General features: G+C 45.5%; 1 long non-coding RNA gene across 1 annotated transcript in view; it reads left to right on the top strand.

The window, feature by feature from the left end:
• The window catches only part of LOC106044327 (uncharacterized), a 39,095-nt gene extending 25,162 nt beyond the window's left edge, over positions 1–13,933 (top strand). Inside the window, exon 4 of the long non-coding RNA XR_010826356.1 lies at positions 9,992–13,933. This is a non-coding gene — a long non-coding RNA (uncharacterized lncRNA). The remainder of the gene's footprint in view (positions 1–9,991) is intronic.
• The last annotated feature ends 6,138 nt before the right edge of the window (positions 13,934–20,071 follow it).

Below are 20,071 nucleotides of genomic sequence, written 5' to 3'. Positions count from 1 at the left end.
TTTGTTTCCACAGGCGGGGTGCATCTTTGCAAATAAGGTGTGTGATCTCTCCAGCTTCACCCCGTGGGGTGAAAGCCAGGCTTAAGGTCATCTTAAAGTGCCTGGTACGCCTCCTGCCAAGCTGCCTTTTCTCGGTGCTTGGGCAGTAGCAAAACAGTTTCCCCAGCTCGGCATCGGATGCTGGGAGGATTCATCCCTGGGCTCTGTCAGAGCTTCAGAGGGACAATCATTAACGTATCTATGTTTTTTTATTGGCCTTGGTCAGCTTTTGCAAGGGTGGTTTTAATTAGCTCTGCTCAGCTATTAAGCACCTGTCCAAAGCCTGTCTGGCTGCAGAAAAGCGAGTTAAATGATTTGGGAAGGTCTGCGCAGTGCCAGCCAACTCTCTGCTCACAAAATGAGCTTCTTGGGCCAGCACTGGCACTTCTATAAAGGAAAGCTGGTCCCTTTGAGGCCCGGGTCTATCTGCTTTTATCACTCTGCAGACTCTTGGGTCCAGCTCCCTGGCATTCACTTGTTTGATGCTTCCCCAGACAACTGATTTGGGCTCAGGAGAAGGGAAGTTCTTTTCTCAGAACATCTGCAGACAAACAACTGCAGCTACGCCGAGAAGGCTAAGCATGTTTACAGCTTGGGTTTTCAAGAAGCTCCCCCAAATCTGGAGGCTTTTCTGATCTGAGCTGTATGTGTCTGTGAAAATAAACTAGAAAGCTCGTGAAAGCAAGAAGGCTTCCTGCAATATATCCAGTATTCCTCCTTCTATTCCATCTGTTAAATACCTCGGGAAGAACGTTTCCAGAGCTCAGTATCTGTATGTGCAATGGCATGAGAGAGGAGCAGTGGTGGTTGTAACCTCGTTACTTTAAACTGCTTCTTTTTCCTGCCCTTCATCCTTCCCTCTCCCTCTTCCATCATGGGAAAAGAGGACTGTGCTCTCAGGGCCCTCCTTGTGGCAGAATCAGACTTGTAGCCAGTTCCAGATTCTTCCGAAGCCCTTTGAATTCCGTGATTTGATACCTGTGAGAACTTCCTAGCTTTATCACTTTAAAATATTTCTGCGTGGGTTTCAATTTGTGCTGTTTGCATTGAGGGAAGATTTAATACCAAAAATAAAATGAAGAAAGGCTTGACAGCTTAGAGCATTTTCCATGGAGATATGGGCTCAAGCCGCCCTTAAGCAGAGGGAATTTGGCTTGGGGTTGGTTTCCAAGCTGCTGCAAATTTGCTAGCCCTTTTTTTTCTGCCCTGTTAGAAACCACCCTTAGTTGCACCCTAATGTACAGTAATGTACAGAGCCATTGAGAAGAATTTTAAACCCCCTGTAGCTGGCCTGTTCCACCGCATCAGTACAATTTCTGTTGCAGGCTATATGAGTAAAGAGGTGGTAAATTATTTACCTGTCCTCAGGAAAAGCAGCCCTCTCACAGGAAAGCAATGCTCCCAAATTTTGGCTGTTGTTAATACACTTGGATCTCCAATTCAAATGGTATTTGAGCAAGAGAAGGTCTCAGTACGTCACAAATAGATGCTCCACTTCATCTTTCTGTCTCCTGACGGGATGTGGGCAGCACATCAGCAGGAGGCATTGCTTTATGACTGTGATTGCTGCAGGCAATTAAACAAGGTATGGAAGATACTTATCTGTAGGTGGTAATATGGTTTCTTTATGATTTGGAGGGACTGACGTCTTGGGTTTTGTTTTTGTTTTTGAACTTGCTGTTATTATTTGAAAGGAATTGTACATTTATGTATGCTTCATAAAGCTGATGATTTTTAAGAAAAAATTAATGAATATTTCCAAAGTATTTTATTCTGTTTTCTTTAAGAAAAAATAGAGATAAGAACAAGAGTGAAAACCTCTTCCTTTGGAGTCTCTGTAGCTCAAACACATCAATGTTTTGCTTGTGTATAAAAGATGTATAGTTCTATTTTGTTGCTGTTTCTACAGACATCACAAAAATGTGACTGCAACGGACCTCCAGAGGTCAGTCGGTCCATCCTGCTGCTCTCAGCCCTGCTGAGATGAAGGGACATGCTGTTTCATTACAGGGCTGAAGAACCATGAAGCATATCTCTAACTCTGAGCCTTTTGCAAACTGGGTAGCCACATTAACTCATGAGCTGTGCCTGCTGCTGCATTATTAAAGGCACGAGCAGCACTACCATTGTGCTGCAAGAAGTCATGCAGGCATCCTGAGCCTTTCACTAGCAATCTGACTAACATGGGTAGCTTCTTGTTCACTCCTTTTCTCACCTTCCCGGGAAGCTTGTCAGAGGCAGAGCTGGAAACGGAGCTTAGTACGCTTTAGACCCACCCTCTTGCGCTTTCGAGGATAAATTCTCTTGCTTATCTTGCATTGCAATTCCTTGTGTCTGTTGAGTCAGATACAAACACTGAGCTGAAAAGTTTGCTTGGGATGTCAGGCACCATCGGGGTGACAGGAGAAGAAGAGAGAAAGTGAGATGATTCTTTGGAGACTGCCTGGGGCCAGCAGCAATTCCCAGCGAAATGAGATTAAGAGTGCACAGAGACAGTGTCATGTTTGGCCCATGGCTCTTGATTCCTCGAGTGCTGAAGTCAAACTGCCAGAAATCTGATAGTCTGGAATGTGCAGTAAAATAAATATTTCCTCATAGGTATTTCTTTTGTCTGGGGGTTACTAGTCAGGTTGACAGGCCTACAACCAGCTCCCTGCTTCGGGTGCGCTCAGGCTCTGACTGCACCTCTTCTGAAACGGATTTTGTGGCTCAGTCCTTGCCTAACCAACTCAATCCTTGCCTAACCAGAAAGGATGAGAGTGATGGAACTTGTGCTGGTCAGGGCAGAGTGTAGACCATCGTCTGTGATGGATGGGGTCATTGCAGAATCACAAAGAGGTTGGAAGGGTCTCCAGAGGTTTTTGGTCCAACCACAACACAGAGGGCCAACTTCTGCTTTACACAAAATACAGCTCACCAACCAATAAAAGTAATAGATAAGGACACTTTCACTTTTTTGATTCAAAAGCAATTTATTACAGCCTGTAGCTCCTATTTGGTGAGAAGAATATGTCACTTAGTGTAATAGACACACATGCAGCAAAGGCAAGACTGTAGGCTACAGTGTTTAAGTCCATTACTGGACAATTCTTTGGGATGTGTTTCTGTTCTGGTAGCATGAGTTAACTGATGTAAAACTGATGGTTTAATTTTTGGCCTGTGGCTGTGGATTCTGTGAGCAGTACCATCCTTAACTGAACTTTAAGCTTAATTTCCACTCCTCTCTCTCCCTTTTGATATTACCAAATGACCACATAAGACTTTTCTGCTTTTGTTCTGCTGGATGCTCTAACCACTTTGTAGTCATTCCTGATTGCATGTTGAATATATGCAGCCTTCTGCTTCAGGCTGTCGCTCAGGCTGAAGGACTGTCAAATTTAGCTAGCAGCATTTGAGGACTTATGGATCCTGATGGGCAGTTCCGATGCTTTCCAGCCCACGCAGTGACATGTGTGCAGTCAATTTAGTGTTCAGTCCGAGTTCCTCTATTCACATTCCCACCACTAAATGAAATGCATGTTCTCCGTTGATGGCCTTGATTGGGATTTCTTCAAGGGAATGGATTTGTTGAAATACGAGGTTTTCAGATCTGTGAGAAGAGAGCCACTCACAAGCTCTGCAGTGTTTTTGGAAAGGATCCACTTGGCACTGTCCTCCAAGTGGTGGAATGAGCGTGTCGCAGCTTTCATTTTCCAGAAATATTTCATGATTGGCAAAGGAGACTGACTGGTGGATCTTGCTAAACAAATCTGGGTATGAAATCCCCATGCATCTTGCAGGCTTGGGCCCTGCACCAAGATGTCCTGACCAAGCAGTCATACTGAAAAGTTGCACTGGGATGTGTAGAAGGCCTGCAAACCAACAAAATGGGGAAAATAGGCAAATGTAGTGGTGTACCATAGCAGGAACTGTATCGTGTGTGTAATGTATGGCCTCCACAGCTGTCTCTGTGCTGATTAGCTCTGCTGTGATTAGTGCTTGATAAGATCAGGAGGAATCGATCTCAGGTCCATGTGTGCTGCTTTGTGCCTTCCAACAGTGTTGCTGATGCACCCCGTGCAGGCAAGATCTCTTGGTTAGTTGAATTTGCAGTGTTTTTTTTTTTCACTGTTTTTCATAATCAGTGCTCTGAACTCTGTGATATTTGTGAATGTTAGCAAGTGCTTAATTCTGAAGAGCACAAATTCCAGAAACAAGTTGGTTTATAAAACAAAGAGGCCAGCTCTGCTTGGAAGCCTTTGATTTGGTTTATATTCAAGGATCCAAAGTATAGAAAAATGTCCTGCATTCCTAGAGCTCCGTTCACAACAAAGAAATGCTCAATGTGAGGAGAACGTATATCTTTGTAATGTAGTATCTGAAATCCCTGGCCACAGCTGAGAGTTGGCCCTTTGCTAAGGTCCAGCTACGTGCCCAGGTGCGTTATTGGCTCAGGACTCCTCATCTTGCAGGATGGAGCCTTAAAGGAAGGAAAAGAAGGGATAACTGTCTGGGGAATTTCATTGATGTATGCATAATTAATGCAAATGAAGGGAAAAATGAAACATTTTGTGTCTGTAATAGAGCCCAGTGGATCCAAAGCAGATCCTGCTGTGCTGGGTGCTTCCCAGACATCTCCACACTGGTTCTTGATGGAAGGTACTTGTGACATGGGGTAGATGCAATTTTTATGGCAGTCTCTGTCCTGCCACATGGGACAGGGGTTATTTTTTTCTTGGTGATACTATGCTGGAGCCGTGAACTGCCACAAGGAGGACCACTATTTAAGTAAAGTGTTTTGTATTTGTCCCAGCTCTTGGTCTAAATGTGGAAGTCTTTTTCAAGCCATTCCTGCTTCTTTGGGGAATTGAATTTGGAGCTGGAAGAGGTCTCAGATTGCCAATGTGAGACGAGAGCAGACAAACCTGCTGCAGCATAGGTAGGCTGGTTTTGAAGGTGGGGATGCAGCACCAACCACAGCAGCAAATAGCACAGAAAGGAATCCATCCCTCCATCCTGGTAAAAGCTTGCTGGAGGAGGCACTCTGCTCGGGCTTAGCCTTTCAGTCTAGGAGCATATCAGACCTGGGTTCAACCCTTCTACTCTTTTAAGTGATCAAGTCACATTGTTTCCTTCTACATGGTTTTCTGATTTCTGAGCTATGAATAGCCCTCACTTCATGATGTGCTTTGAGATCTTAGGGGAAAAAATACTGTAGAAGCGTCTGCAGTTCTTTTAAAGTGAGGATGGAGTATAGCTAATCAACTGCTAGAGGGGATAACTCTTACCACCATTCTTCTGGTAGTAATTTCCAGCTTTCATGAACTCAACCCAAGTTGGATTTAGGGCTAACAGAGCTAGGGCTGGAGTCAAACCAGGTCAGAGCCAAAGCTACAAGCCAGCAAATGCTATTTTGGAAGCTTGTGTGCTGAAGTGTGCTTGTGCCTCTGCCCATGAGTTTGCATGCTGCTTGTGTGGTTCTGTGGTGGCCTGAGTTATGACTTCAGAAAGGACAGAGAATAAGTAGCTGAGAATGAATAGTGTTATTTTTCCACAGCTCATTAAATCTCTAATAAGTGACTTGCTGTGTTGCTTTTGGGAGGATGTTCTGTGGTTGCTGAGGAAAAGATGGCTAATGTGTTTATTTGTATGTTGCAGTTTGGAAAATTGCTTAAGTTGTATTTCTTTCTGTTTCAGTCAGGGCCTTGGTTGGAGCTGACTGTATAGAGCTCGCCAAAGCTGCTGAAAGGGGAAGCAGGCAGCAGGGGAAAAGGGCTTTTCCCCTCTGTTATCTCGAGTACAATCCCCACTTCGCCTCGCACCGCATTGCTCATACTTCACCCAAGAGTGCCTCATCCTTGTCTTCTGGCAGGGGAAGTGGGAGAGAAATGACCTGGTTGTGCTAAAGCCGGCTTCCCTGACGTGTGTTTTCTGGCAGAACTGCTTGACTCCCTTTCTGATAGGATTGCTACCTTCATGCTGGTGAGAGGGGACTCCTGTCACGGGGCGGTCACTGCACGGGTATCGTTGGACTCAATGCTCATGGTTGGACTTGGTCTTGAAAGTCTCCGACCTGAATGAGTCATGGTCACAGAATGGAAAAGCACTAGAAATGCTGTCAGGGTTGCTGTTTTGTGCTGAAGTTAATGCAGAGGTGTGCTATTCCTGCTATTCTCATGCACATCCAGATACCTTAGCCAGCATCCCTGCTCTCAGTAAAGCTGGGTCTAATCCCTATACAGGCTGAGGGAAAACTTGCTCAGGATACCATGGGTGCCCTTGGTAGGTTCTGGGGAGTGCCAACACTTAAATTGTTACCTGCCCTGGGAATACCATGCCCAGGACCGCTTGCACTTTCAGGAGTACATGGGGAGTTCCTAGAAAATTTGGAAGAGGAACCCTTGCCAGGTTACTCTGGTGTGGGGCCAGCAGGTCTGCTGCCCATCCGGCTGCCCCGGGGCTGCTGGAGGAAAAATGGGGTCTCTTTACGGAAGGTGCTGTGGTGGCATGGCAGCTACTGTCCTTGTCGGCTGGATTTTGTTTCCACGCCACCTCCTGTGGTGGGTGGAAGCCCTGAGCAGCAGAGTTCATCGCCTTGCTGTCTGCTCAGGATGACTAATGTTTACTCGCCTGCCTTTAATCCCCGGTGCCTTTCTATGGGCTTGGGCCAACAGCAGGGCAGGAGCTGGAGTTACAGAGAGGCTGGAGAGCACCGAGACAACACAATACAAGACTTTTCACTCTCAGTAAAAAGCCCTGTCTCATTTGCTCAAATCAGAGTCAATGGATTAGATTTAGAAGACGTTATTGTGGTGTTTTACAGTCCACAGCAGCTCGGTGGGCCGGTAGCTCTATAAGTGGGTCTCTGCAGTTGAGAATAAACTGGATGAGAGGAAGTCCTATACATGCTACGTAGACTACTGTATATAGCACAGTGACTACACTACTAGGCCATACTTGCAACCACTGCAAAGCTGGATTTTTCCAGGAGTAAGCGAGATATCTGTCAAGGATTACTTTAACTGTTGCTGCTGCATTGCATCCCCTTGTAAATGCATTTCTTAGCAGAGACAACATCTTTCACTGGAAACAACAGCCCATGATATTATTGAAGGCAAACTTCAACTCTAGACCTCAGCAGGGGGTGGTGCTGAAATGGGGGAGCTGTGCCCAGCGGTGGCACCACTGTGGCTGTGCTGCTGAGGGGCCTGGGGCCTGCCAGGCCAGCTGTCACCGAGCCAGGAGCCCCACACAGAGCATAAGGCTGGTTGTTTATTAATTTCTCCAGTGTGTGTTTGGGTAAACGACACGGTTTGTGTGCCTGAAACACCCATAGCCAGACGTGATGCTTCACCCCAGCCCTTGTGGGGATTTGGGATGGTGAGCAAGTTGCTGAGGTCTTGTAATGAAGGAGCTTTACACAGGTTGTTCAGTGGAAGAAACCAAGACCACATCTCTCTTTCCCAGGACAATGCCAGAGATACAAAGCTGCTTTGCGTATCCTCACAGCCTTCAGTTTTGCTCTCTCCTTACTTCTCCTGGCTCCACGCATCCCGACATGGGTGGCATACCCAGTCCAAGAAGACTACGCTTTCCTGTTAGATTATTCTTGGCAGTCTGTAGGTTCTTTATAACTGGTTCTCTGAGAGAGCTGAGAAAGATCAACACACACTATGTCATTTTCTCTGTGAGGCAGGAGGCAATGGGGGGACGGTCGGGAAAAGGGGGAGAGCAGCTGACCTGTGGAAACTGAGGTCTGGTGTCAGCCTGCCTTGGGGAGCGTGTCAGCCAGAGAATTAAGGCTTAGAACAGCACAGCCCGGTGTGGGGCTGCTGGAGTCACTGGGGTTGTGCTACTTCATGGCTAATCTCAGCTAATGCAATTTTTGAGGAAGGTACAAGTTGAAGCAATTGCTGTGGACTCTAAGACTCGCACAGGAGCAAATACAATGTGTGTGTGCTGCAAGAACGGGACTGCAGGTCATGCTGCACTGCCTCTAAAACCGTGTAGGTAAGGCACTGATGCCAGTGTAGAGGTTAAATCCTGCAGCTAATCCCTTCAGCACACTCCCTGCTTTTACACAGTAAGAGAGAAAGCCAGCCCAGTGCTTTCTCCAGCAGCATCCATGGCATATAAAAGCACAATTCTTTTCCCCTGCTCAGGTATTATCCAAGTCACACCCTTGCCCAGTGAAATTTAAGAGTTCTAAGTATGCAAAGCAGTTCCACAGCACACACAATTCTGCTGGGAAAATCACAGGCTACCTCCAGAAACACACAAAAAAACAAGCAGTCTACTTCTGTGACACTTTCCTTTCCAAAATATTCCACAGATGTGAGTTCTTACCCCATAGCAGCAAGGTTGGTCCCCCAGTTTTGCAGAGAGGGAAGCTAAGCTATTGAGTGGGTCAAATGATGTAACTGAGACGGCCGTCAGTAGAGTTGCTGTCTTCTGATCCTCAGCCTTTCTGCATCCTGTGTTTGAGCAGGCACACAAGCTGACTTCTTGGCAGCATCAGGCGATGTATGAAATCAGCCTTCTACTGTCAGCTTCTCCAATATTTCATGGCATAATGAAGCTAATTGACTCGGTAGACCTGCAATTTCACACATAACAACTCACACATTACTAAGCAAACAACAGTAATTCAGGAACCGCAGTTCTCACAAGATGAGATCATGTCCATTTCATTTCTAACACAGCATTTCTGTTCTGTATTGGCCTGACACCTAGGTGAAAAACCATCTACTTGTTTTACGCCATTTTAACAAAGAGCTGGGAATAACCAGTGCTGAGTTTGTAAGGGAAGGTTTTCAAGAGCAAGGGGTTTAGCCCTAAAACTTAAATTTGGACCAAAAACATGTGCAGCGTATTAAGAATTGTCCACGATACAAAAAGATTGGGCACAAGGCCTAGAAAACAGTTCCATCTTCAAAGCAGAACTGATGTGGAGTTAACATAGTGCTAACAACTCTAATATCATAAGAAACTGGTTTTTCAAAAAGTTCCAAATTCTGGAAGCATGTGATGATGTAGGACATTCAATGTTCGTTTAAAACATAAATATGTTCCATGTAGTTGGTTGAAACTGTGAACTTCCAATCTCAGAACCTGTATAGAAAGAAGCCAGAATGTTTAAGTCCTAAAAGTCTGTTGATTTAAGATAACTTTGCGGGCAGTGTAGGAACTATATAATTAGTAGCTGAACCACTGCCAGGATGTGAGTACTTCTCAGGCAGAAGGCTGCTAACATGGGGTGTACACCTGACTGTCACAGCTGGAGGGGTCCAGGCGAAGAGTGGAGGTAAAAAAGTGGCGGTAAAAAAAACTGAGAGTTTCTCTACTCTGCATGGGGAAATGCAACAGAGAGACATCCAAATTATTACAAAACTGGAAGCAGGATATTCAGAGGAGATAATGACATGAGAGAGGAGTACGAAGTTGCCACCATCTTCATCTGGGACATAGCAATTAAATTTGTAGGTGCACCTAGACATCTTATTGCAAAGAAAACTGTGATTTGCAAAGTAAAAAGGTGACTTTGGTCCATCCTGTGGATCCAGGAAATAGCTGTAGGTGCACTCAGAGGCTGGATCCAAAAAAAAAAAAAAATCATTTGATTCTTCAAATTTCTTAACCTTTGAGCAAGATAGACACACCTCCACACACCTCCATCTTTTTGTGGAGCAGATCAGCCTGGGTCCTGGAGGGCACCCACCACCAATTGCTGCAGCACAGAAGAGGAATGATATCTCATTGCACAAAAATGCAACCATCAACTAGCTGACCATGGCCTGAACATCCAGGTAAAATAGTTACGTGCTATCACAGCTATCTGAGTTCATGCACCCAAGGTGACAAACTGCCCGGCAGGCATCATGTAGTGCCCTGTATGACCTCGGAGGCTGCCTCCTAGAATAACTTGCTTCTGATCAGCTGTGACATGACGCCTTGTTTCTGTCTTGTTTTTCAGGGCTTGCGCCAGATCAGCTTTCTGACAGGCCAACGAAAACTGGGTGATAGAACAGAGAGCTGCAAGTTTGTCCGAGGAATTAAGTTTTCCAGCACATGAGGGAGCTTGATGGTGTTTACCATCAGGAGATGATTGGAGGCCAGTTGGACACAAGGAGTTCAGTGTCACAAGATGATGGAGAACTGAGCACCATTTATGGAGACTCTGAAAGGAATAAACAGGAAAGCAAACGTCAGAGAGGGAAGGAATTTGCCTTCAAATGGATGGCCTCCAAGGGCATCTGCTCACAGTCTAACCACGATAATGATTTATTGTCTGCTTTGGGCTGACTTTAACCTCACTTGACTGCCAAATGCAGAGTATAGGCCTGCCTTGCCCTGGGGAGCTCACAGTACAAAATACAGACTCACAGGAGAGATGACAAGTGGGGAACAAGCATAGGAAAGGAGATGATTTTGCCAGGTATGGGTTTTGTCAGCACTGGAAGGAATCTTGCTCTCTTCAAACCAAAAGTGGCTTGTAAACTGATACTTGGTGGTCTTCGGCAAGTTATAAGCAAATTGCTCTCAAGTTCAAATGAGTGGGATCATGCAGAAGGCTTCATCCCTCCATCCTTGTGGACTTAAAACCACATTTAAAGGTAGAGAGTGCCACTTTCTTGAGCTGTTACTGTGGGGAATTTGGACATTAAAAATAATTCATTAATGTACTATGACTACTGTCTAAGTTGTAGGAATTTCTCCCATATACATGGCCATATCAGCAGTGAAAAATCACCTGTTGTGCACCCATGCACCACGTGAGCACTTCTGACAGGTACTTGGGTACTTTCTTGGAAGGGAAATGTGGCAGAACACGGTTATTGGAAATGTATTTCTGACTTCTTATTTCACTCATTGTTTATTGCCATAGACTTCTTTCTAATGGGGAGACAGAATTTTGCAGAAATGACTGAGTAATAGGACAAGCCATGCAGTGAACTGATGTCTTGAGTTCTACAAATAAGAAAAGAACTCATGTTTTTACCATATATATTGTAATGTACTGAAGTAACTGTAGTAGCCAACTAGTATATCATGCTTAAAAGCATAGAGAAGAACTAGAAAAGGTCCAGCAAAGACCAAGGGGTGTATAAAGAAGGGTTGAATGGACTATGACTATTATGCTTGGAAGAGAAAAAACAAGGATTAATGAGGGGGGACAATAATAGTCTATAAAATCACATAAAGCAGTGAAGAGGAATAAGGTAGACGCATTTTCTTGTAATATGTGGCAAAAGAGTATGCAGACCCCAGTACTTGACTATTTCCCTGCTTTGTCATGTGTTGACAAGAGGATTTCAGAAATGCAGCCAACACCCTCAGAGAACAGAGTGGGAGAAGCACGTAAGCCTGGCTTTGCCCAAAGTGAATCAAGATGATATTCATTCCAGGAAATTTGTTTTCCTTCACTGGAGAATTTAATTAGCCATGGAAGGAACTCTAATTACGCTTAAGAAAAAAATATTGGGATACATGTGACTGAGAGCCAGTCATTTTCTATTGTTTCGAAAGTAAACAGTGGAGGCTTAGGCAATTTTTAGATCATCCGAGTTACAAAGAAAATAACGAAGATGCATAAAGTGGATTCAAACATTTTTAAAAAGGCAACAAAGTATTTCCCATGAGCATAGTGCCTGCATCCCCTAGTAAGTATACGCTTGCTAGCCAAACTCCAGCCTCGCCTTGTTTGAAAGAAACTGTGATGAGATCTATCCTACACTGGTGATTTCCTTGGGAACAGCCCTCAGCAACATCGGTCAAACCTTTACTTTGAATCTCTTTTAATTTGAAAAGCAGGTGTTGCTTGGCTAGCAAACAGACCAGACACACAAAATAGGTAGGCAGTGGAAATATGTTGGAGGGGATGGCTTGCTACACAATTAAGATGCTTATTTCAGGTCTTTATGATGAGATTATTAAGCAGTTACTTTAAAAAGAAAAATCAAAGCCTGGGTTCCTCATTCATTTTCCTGGCCTCACAAGAGACTTGCTCCATCGCATACTATAAGCCTTCAAAAATTAAGACTTGAGACCCCAGAATTCTGATGTTGCTTCAATAATATATGACAACATTCATGCTAATAGCGTAAGATCCAACAACCATGCCCAGGGCGAGTCACTTTGCTCTGCAATGCCTTGGTGTTTTCTTCTGTGACTGAAGCAGAAGAAATCCTTACTTGCCTCACAGATGTGCATATGAGGCTTAATGAGGCTTGATTAATGTTATCAAAGCACTTTGAGATCTTTGATAGGATAAGAAGCTTCCCAAATGCCAAACAGTGCTCTTTCCAGATGAGTTAGGTCTAACTCAATCCCTGTGAGAGCACACAGATGGTATTTCCCTCGGTAATATTGTTGAATTTTGGCTATGAGGAGAGCTCTTTGGTTCTTGGCTACAGAGTTGTGTAAGACAAACATCCTGAGGCTGGTGACCATCTGGAAGGCTCTGATTAGTGGTAACATCTGCCTTTAGTCTCTGGACACCAGATGGCAGAAAACAACTTAGTGTACTGTCCTGGGAGAATTCTGGGGTTTCATCTAACCCAGGCAATCTCTTTTTCTACTAAGAGTTAAAGCAACATTTCTAAGTATATCGCTCTGCAGCGTATGCTACAGGGTCCTGCAAATGCCTGTGATATCATCCAAGGTGGACATAGTACCTGAGACATGGACCCTAAGGGAAACACTGCATGATCAGGGGGTAGTCCAGTACCAGAAGGTATTCTCCGTGACGTCTGGATCATCATCTTTTTGCACAGAGCACTACAATATAGTGCAAAGAGAAGGTATAAGGGACAATAAATTCACTGGCAGCAGTGAAACACGTCTATAAATGTGCTAACATTGCAGGAGATGAACATCTACTCAGGCATCATTTTTCTTCATCTTCCTGAGTTTCCAGCTAGAGCTTTATAAAGTGATGGCTGTGTTAACATCTGGAGCGAGAGAACATTCGAAAAGCTCTGATGAGTGAAGAGCAAAGAACGTTGTTTAACAAATATGCTGGCTTTTTTGAACAGATAAAAAATAAATTGGAGTGGATGGGGAAAGTCAAGGTTTAGGTAGAAGGCAAAGGAGCTGAGGACCTATGTAAGTAGACAAATGATGTTGAACTCAGGTGTTGGTCTTGTTGTCCTGGATACATTATGGTTTATTTTACGTTCTATATTCCTGCTGGATTCCTTTTTTTCTTTCTTTTTAAATTAATTAATTTATTTTTATTATATCCATATGGCCGTATGTCAGCAAGAGGTAAAGTGATTTCTGTCCTAGGCTTAGGCTTGCCAGGTGATGTATTACTTATAGCCTCCTTAACGTCTTGTTTTAGTGTGCAAGTAGATTTATATTGTGAAGCAGTGTTGACAGTGCCCAACTTCTCTGGGTTTTTGAGAGAGCTATTACTGATAGCCGGAGAGCAGAGCTTGGCTTCCATCAGGGGCTTCAAATAGCGTGGGTAGGTGTGCGTGGGGCAACGGGGGCTTCATACACACCTGACTGTACCGGTGTGCTCAGACAGCCCAGGGCTTTGGCCCCTGCCCATCTGCTACCTCGTAATAGCAATTAAAAATTGCATCCAACCCTTCCTGTTTATGGCTTCTCACGCCGACCAGCTGTCTCTTTTGGGGAGTAGATTTCTTCCTAGCTTGAAGTGACTTGTTATGAATTTCTGGGCTGTTTCCTGACCTGAAGTTTTGCTCGTTTGTTTGAAGTCTGTTCAGACTGAGGAGCCAAACTGTTGCTGAAAAGAGAAAAGCTTTGCTGGCTTCTTCAAATGCTCCTTTAAAACCCTGCTTAGCAGAGATGCTTAAATCTTAGTGGTTGTTTAGGTGCCACCTTCCATTACTGGGCTTTGGATCAATTAAATGGCCAGCTCTGTTAACGATCAGCTCCTTTGGGTCTGACCATTCAGAACTAGGTGAGAATAAATGCAAAGAGAAACCTCTGGGGTCTGTTGCAAGTGGGGCCGTGGGGTGGCAGGGTTGTGTGTTAGCGCAGTTTGCAGTTCTCAGATCAGGCCAACATGGCTGGAGGTTTTCCAGGCTCAGAAAATTGATGCTTTAAAACAGACTGGATGGGAGCTGACCACCCACCCTTGCTATGCTTTATTTATACAGGGACGGTAATCCGGATCGCCTCAGCAAGGATCTGTGGATAGATACGTGTACTGGCCTCTGCCTGTGCTTAGTTAACCTCTTTGTGGCCATTGCTGCAGCAAGTCCTGCAACTTGGCTTTGGAAACCTGGGGGAATGAGGCAATGCTGAGAGAAGGGAGAACTGAGACAGACGTGGAGGTATTGTTCTGTTTGGTGTGGGAGCCTGAGCTGGGGGTGTTAGGACATTCTGCTTGGGCTTTCTTCCCTCTCGTCTTCACTCCCCAGCTTTCTTGCATGACCCTGTGCTCTTCTGCATCATTTTTTGCAACTTATCTTGGGAGCTGTAAGACACAGAAGGGCTTTTTGTTGACAGCTGTGCCCCGATGTTCTTCTGTGCCAGGCCAGGAGCCTCAGTGGCAGAAGATGATATCATTTCAAGGGGAAGGTTCATGACTAACACCCCCTTCCAGTGATGCTCACGTGAGTTATCAAACATTTTAAATGCCAAAGTAATACCAATAACAACTCATTTAACGATTAATAGTCCTTAAAAAAATAAAATAAATTAAAATTCTGAAACATGACAATTACTTTTCAAATCCTGGGTTTATCTTTTATTCCAAGCATATTATAAGCTGCCTTTGAAAGTGAGAGGAATTTTGCCCGAGGCTGACAGCAGCCTGGTCAGAGGAAAGCTGGTGCCTGCACCACCAGCAGAATGCCATCACCTGTGGGGACTGCAGCAACAGAAGCACGGCTGGCTGATTCCCATGTGGAAAAGAATGGGGATTTTAAGTAAGAGCAGAAACAGAGGAAAAACTCTTGCTGTTGCAACAGGCACCATGGGCTCTGAGCTGCTGGTACTCCCTTGCCTTCAGAATTTTAGGGAGAGGTGGAGGCAGCAATTAAATCCTGAAAAGAGGGTTGATAACTAAATTTTGGTTCCACCTTGTGCAGGCTCCCTTCCAAGGGAGGCATTTTTTCCACCTGGAGAGTGATGTGCCTGATGCTATTATCACTGCTGCTAATACTTTTTGGCATGTATGCTGGAAAAGGATGCGTACTGCTTATCATAGGAAGATTGTTTGGGGAAGAGTTTTAGGGGGGAGCTTTAATTCCTCCAAATCCACTCCCCAGATTCCCACGGGTTTGGTTTTGTCATGCACATCAGCTACATCCAGAGCAGTCTGGAGCTGGCACTGTTCTGGGTGACCCGTCCTGCTCGGGGTGTTCCCTATCAGTCAGAGCTAACGAAGCCGTTTCCGAATCGGTTGTGTTGCCTGAGTGGTTTGGGTTCTGCTTGTCTTCAGCCAGGAACACTTCCCCTTCTGTGCATAAGCCTGAAAAATGGAGACTACTGGAAGTGAGCTGGGAGCACAAGGGGATCCCCATGATAACTGCACCTCAGAAGAAACCTTGAGGCCAAAGATGGTCACCAGCTCCAGTGCTTGGCAAAAATCTCACCATCTGAGAACGCTGTTGGGAATTCTCCTTCCATATGAAGACAGCAAGCCTTCATATCTCTGCACTTGGACTCCGGAGTGTGTTTGAACGTGACCCCAAACTTTGAATCCAACCTCAGAACCAGTCTGGCTCTCGGTCAAGAGGAGCATTTTTGCAGCCAATTCCTGCTCAGTTCCGTGACCTACATCCAGTTCTCAGCAACCTTGGAGTGAGATCTGAAGTAACACCATGGACGCTGGGAGTCCGACCCCAGGTATACACGGCAGAGCCTGAAATCAGAATTTGACTCAGCTCCTCGGTGTTTATCTCAATCCCTCCTTTTTGAAAAGCCTTTCTGCCCCTACCTTCTGGAGGCTCATCAGAGGGTGTCTTTGCAAACAGAATTTATGTACTGTGGCCAGATTTAAGCCTCAGTATTCTTTATTCCCTCGCATTTGCTTATGAGCTGGAACTTCGGCAGGCTGTGATGAGGGAGCTTGCTCCCAATTAAAAACACGCCAGTGCCCTCTTACGTGAGAAGCATGCACTGCTGGCTGCCGGGGATGTCCTGCAAGACTTTCTGGGGTCCTCTTTCTCTTCAAGGCCTGGTTGTTCTCAGTCCTTGTTCAGTGCTCACATTCCTCTTTGTCTCTGATGCTCTGAAATGAGAAGAGTTAACTCCTGTGCTCGCTGCAGAGATGACTTCTGGCAGATCGCGGCTCAGCTAGGCCAGTGCTTGAAGTGCAGAGCAGTTCTGCAGTTTGAGAGGGATGTAGAGTAAAACTGCACGAAAAGTTGCTTTTTCTGTTTCCTGACTCACTGAGAATTTAGGAAAGAATACTTACTTTGAGTTGAGCCAAAGCAACAGGAGAAAATTAAACATGCTGTTTTAGGTTAGGGTTCTTCCCCATTTTTTAATTAAGATTCAGTAGATAGACTCCCGAATGGAATGCCGCTTCGAACTGAAAGTCCAAAACACGCTATTTTGCAAATAAATTAACATTTTGCACTTTAAAGACAGAGATTTTCATCCTGATTTCTAGAGCAAGGGGATGAATTCACAACAGGCAATTTCAGCAGATACAAATCGGCCTCGTTCGGTGCGGACAACGTTTTGCCAGCAAAGGCCTGCAGTTCAGTGCAAAGGCAGGGTGGGCTGGGGTCAGAAGCACCGGGCAAGCAGAAAAACAACCCCGGGGAGATGAGCAAGTCAGAGTACGTCAGGATATTGAGACAATGAACCAAGTTGTGTGTTCTTGGGAACTGGTTGCAGCCCTCCAAGGTGGCTCGGCGTGGGCAGCAAAGCGGTTCCTTAAGCGAGAAATGTTGTGCTGATATAAGCTATGGGTAGGAATGACAGCAGTCTGTCCAACGAGGGGGAAATTTTTGCTTTCCCCTTCTGGAGTCCATTCAGCAGTGGTAAGCAGGCCATTTGCAGAGTTTGCCTTAAATTTGCTGAGCCCTTGCAGCTTTACTGCACTCTTGCTCCGTCCCCACCTTGGAAGCAATGACCTGGTCCTGCTCTCTGCTTTCTGCCTCCATCCCTTCTGCCTCCATCCCTTCTCTTCATCAACACCGCGGGTTCTGCTGCGGGTGGGCAGATTTTATCTTCTCCTCTCCTTGACTATAACGCTTGCAGCTCCAACGCGGCAGAAAAAGTGGTGGTTCTCATGTTGTGTGTGGTTGGCGTGTTTGTTTGGTTTTGTTTGTTTGTTTTTCTTTTGTGGGTTTTTAAAAAAGTGGCTCGCGCACATCTCTGTTATTCCATCTTTCCTCTGCGAGCCCATGTCCTTGTGCAGAACGTGCTGCTACAGAGCCGGGGACTCAAAACCACAGATGAGAGTAGGAAATGAATGTATAAATCAGAGCATTACCACGGCGCCCGCTAGCAGTGCCATACCAGACAGAGGACACTGCCTGTCGTTGTCTCATCCATAAACCCCTTTGGAAGGGGTTTGGATTACCATTTGCCATTTTGGCTTGGCCCCCGGCTCCACCTCTGCAGAAAGCTTGGCTGAGCGGCACTGCAGAATCTGAGAGGGAGAAAGCCCAGTAGGTTTGATGGCTGCAAGACGATACTCTTCCCTGCTCTCTTTCTGTTGTTTTACAGCTCCTCCAAGTAAGAAGTACACAGGAGAAAAAATCAATTGGTTTCATTTAATATAGTGGGGTTTCTAAACAATCAGGCAGGCTGCAAAGCGGATCAATCACTTCGGCTTCTTGACAGAGGAAATACTAAATCAGATATTGATCCACTCCCCCAGCACCCAAACTCCCTGTGCTAACAAATTATTTCTCATCAAACATAGCCCACTGGACCAAGTACACTCACACTTGCAAAATCAATTTTCATCTCGCATACGGAGTGACAAGTTTCCTTTTATTCCTGATTAAGAAATTTCATGCATCTCCAGTGGGCTTTGGCTTGGCTAGGAGAGCCCCATGTGTCGGCTGCAGTGAGTGGAGCAAGCATGGCATGAGTTTGCCTAAATGGCCCACGATCTAATGGTCTGTGAAGCCTCTGGCACCCAGAAGCAGTGAGTTCAGATCCGTGCTGGGCCAGTACAAGAGCACTGGGCAGCCACTGGGAACAGAGCGAGTGGGCTCAGGCCAGCCTGCAAACAGCAAACATGCCCAGTCCAAAAACTGCTTCATGACTGGGAAATTTTCTTGCTTGCTGGTGGCCTTGGCAAAGCTGCCCTGTTTTGGATGGGCTGTAAGGAGCAGATTATGTCAGCTTTCTTGCAAGGGGCCCCTGCTGGCCCTATGCGGAGAAAAGGGCACGTAGCAAGAGCTTTGTTAAAGGGTGCTGTGTCCCAGTGCATTGCTGGGAACAGGAACAGAGGAGAGAAAGCAAACAGCGTCTGCTCCTCTGCCTGTGCCCTGAGCCAGCAGGACACAAGGTGCTCGAGCCCCTGCGAACAAGAGCGATGGGTTGCAGGGTGCAGAGATGCTAAGCCTCAGAGACGCTGCAGGATCAGGCCTAGGCTGACCTAGGATGCAATGCCCTGCTCTGTGATGGATGTCCCAGCCCTCTGTGGGTTGGGCTCAGATAGAACATTGCTGTAACTTCGTCTTTGTCGGTTTAATTTTCTAATAACATATTTAACCGAGCAATGCAGCCAGACTGGAGCCATAACCCAGAACAGCAGTTGGCATGAAAAACTCTACTGTATTTCTGACACTAGGGTCTTTTATAGCCAGGGTATGATGGTTTCAGCACCAGTGCAATTGCAAGCAAGTATTAAATATCCCAATTAGTGCAATTCACAGTTATCGACAACACTGTTTTCTTTCCAGCATTCCCCAAGGACAAGAAAATGCTCTGTGCAAATCTGAAAGCTTTGGAAAGAGGAGGCATTCACCAGTGGGGTGCTGCAGCCTTCACCGTGGGGAGCTTCAGAGCTGATTTAGGGCTGGGCAGAAGCAACACATTGGCTTTGTTAGGCAGCCAAGGGAAAATAGAGTCAATGGCCCTAATCCCCCATCTGAGAGGGGCATGCGTAGCAACAGGTACTGAAACTAATGGCATTTATTGGAGTCTCAAACAACAGAGAGAAGAAGTGAGAAGGCAGGAAGCCTGAAGGAGAGATTCACCTAGCAGGTCTGCATCGCTTCAGCATCTGCACAAGTCTCCAAACACAGGCATTTAGTTCGCATTTCCACCTGCTTTGTGAAGGCAGAAATGAGAAGAGGAAAGTCTTTGTAGTCATGAAATGTTCAAGGGAGAATCGTAATATTGAAACAATGCCTCCAGGTTAGACTGTGAGTCCAGGTGGGTGTCTGGCTGTGCACTTGAGGTTCGTGTCCCTGCCAAAGCTGCACTTTGTGACTGCTCCCCGTGCAGCTACGTAAAAACATTGTTTGCCCAAGCCCATTTCACTGGTTTGTTCTAGATCTGTGGAGCAAAAGAAGCAATAAGTTTCCTCCCATTTCCTTCCCTTTAGCCTGGTTACCTGACTTCATTCGCTGTAAGGGCATGAGCCTCCAAACGCAGGTGCGTGCACTCAGTAAGTACACAATGCTGGTGCAATGCAGGATGGACTTCCAGGGATCAATGATTACAAAATGATCATTTTATCCTAAATTCTATATATTTTGCTTGTTTTCTTCTTCTTCTTGCTCTGTAAAGCCAGAGAGGGAAACTACACAGCTACAGAAAGATGTTGGATTTGAAGAGTTAAAAGATGACAGTTAAAAAAAAGCCAACACATAACTGCCTTTTAAATAAACATAAGTGTTACTGATCTAGTTGTTTATGACTCTGTGTTCCAGCCCATTTCTCTGACAAAAGCCAAGTGAAATTAGTGTTCGATGCCTGAAGAGAAATGGAAAGCCATAGGCCTCACATGAAAGGGGAAGCCGGGAAGTAAACAAACTCTGATTGCATGGAAGGGGTTGCGTGTTTGCTTAGAAAGAAATCAGTGAATCACAGGTTGTTTGCAGTCAGGAGAGGGAAGAACAATTCAAGGAACGGGTACGTGGGGACACTTCAAGAGCCC

This window comes from Anser cygnoides, chromosome 23 (genome assembly GCF_040182565.1).
Source record: "Anser cygnoides isolate HZ-2024a breed goose chromosome 23, Taihu_goose_T2T_genome, whole genome shotgun sequence".
In the NCBI taxonomy this organism is placed as follows: domain Eukaryota; kingdom Metazoa; phylum Chordata; class Aves; order Anseriformes; family Anatidae; genus Anser; species Anser cygnoides.
The sequence above is the reverse complement of the archived record's forward strand: the minus strand, read 5'-3'. Positions and strand labels throughout refer to the sequence as shown.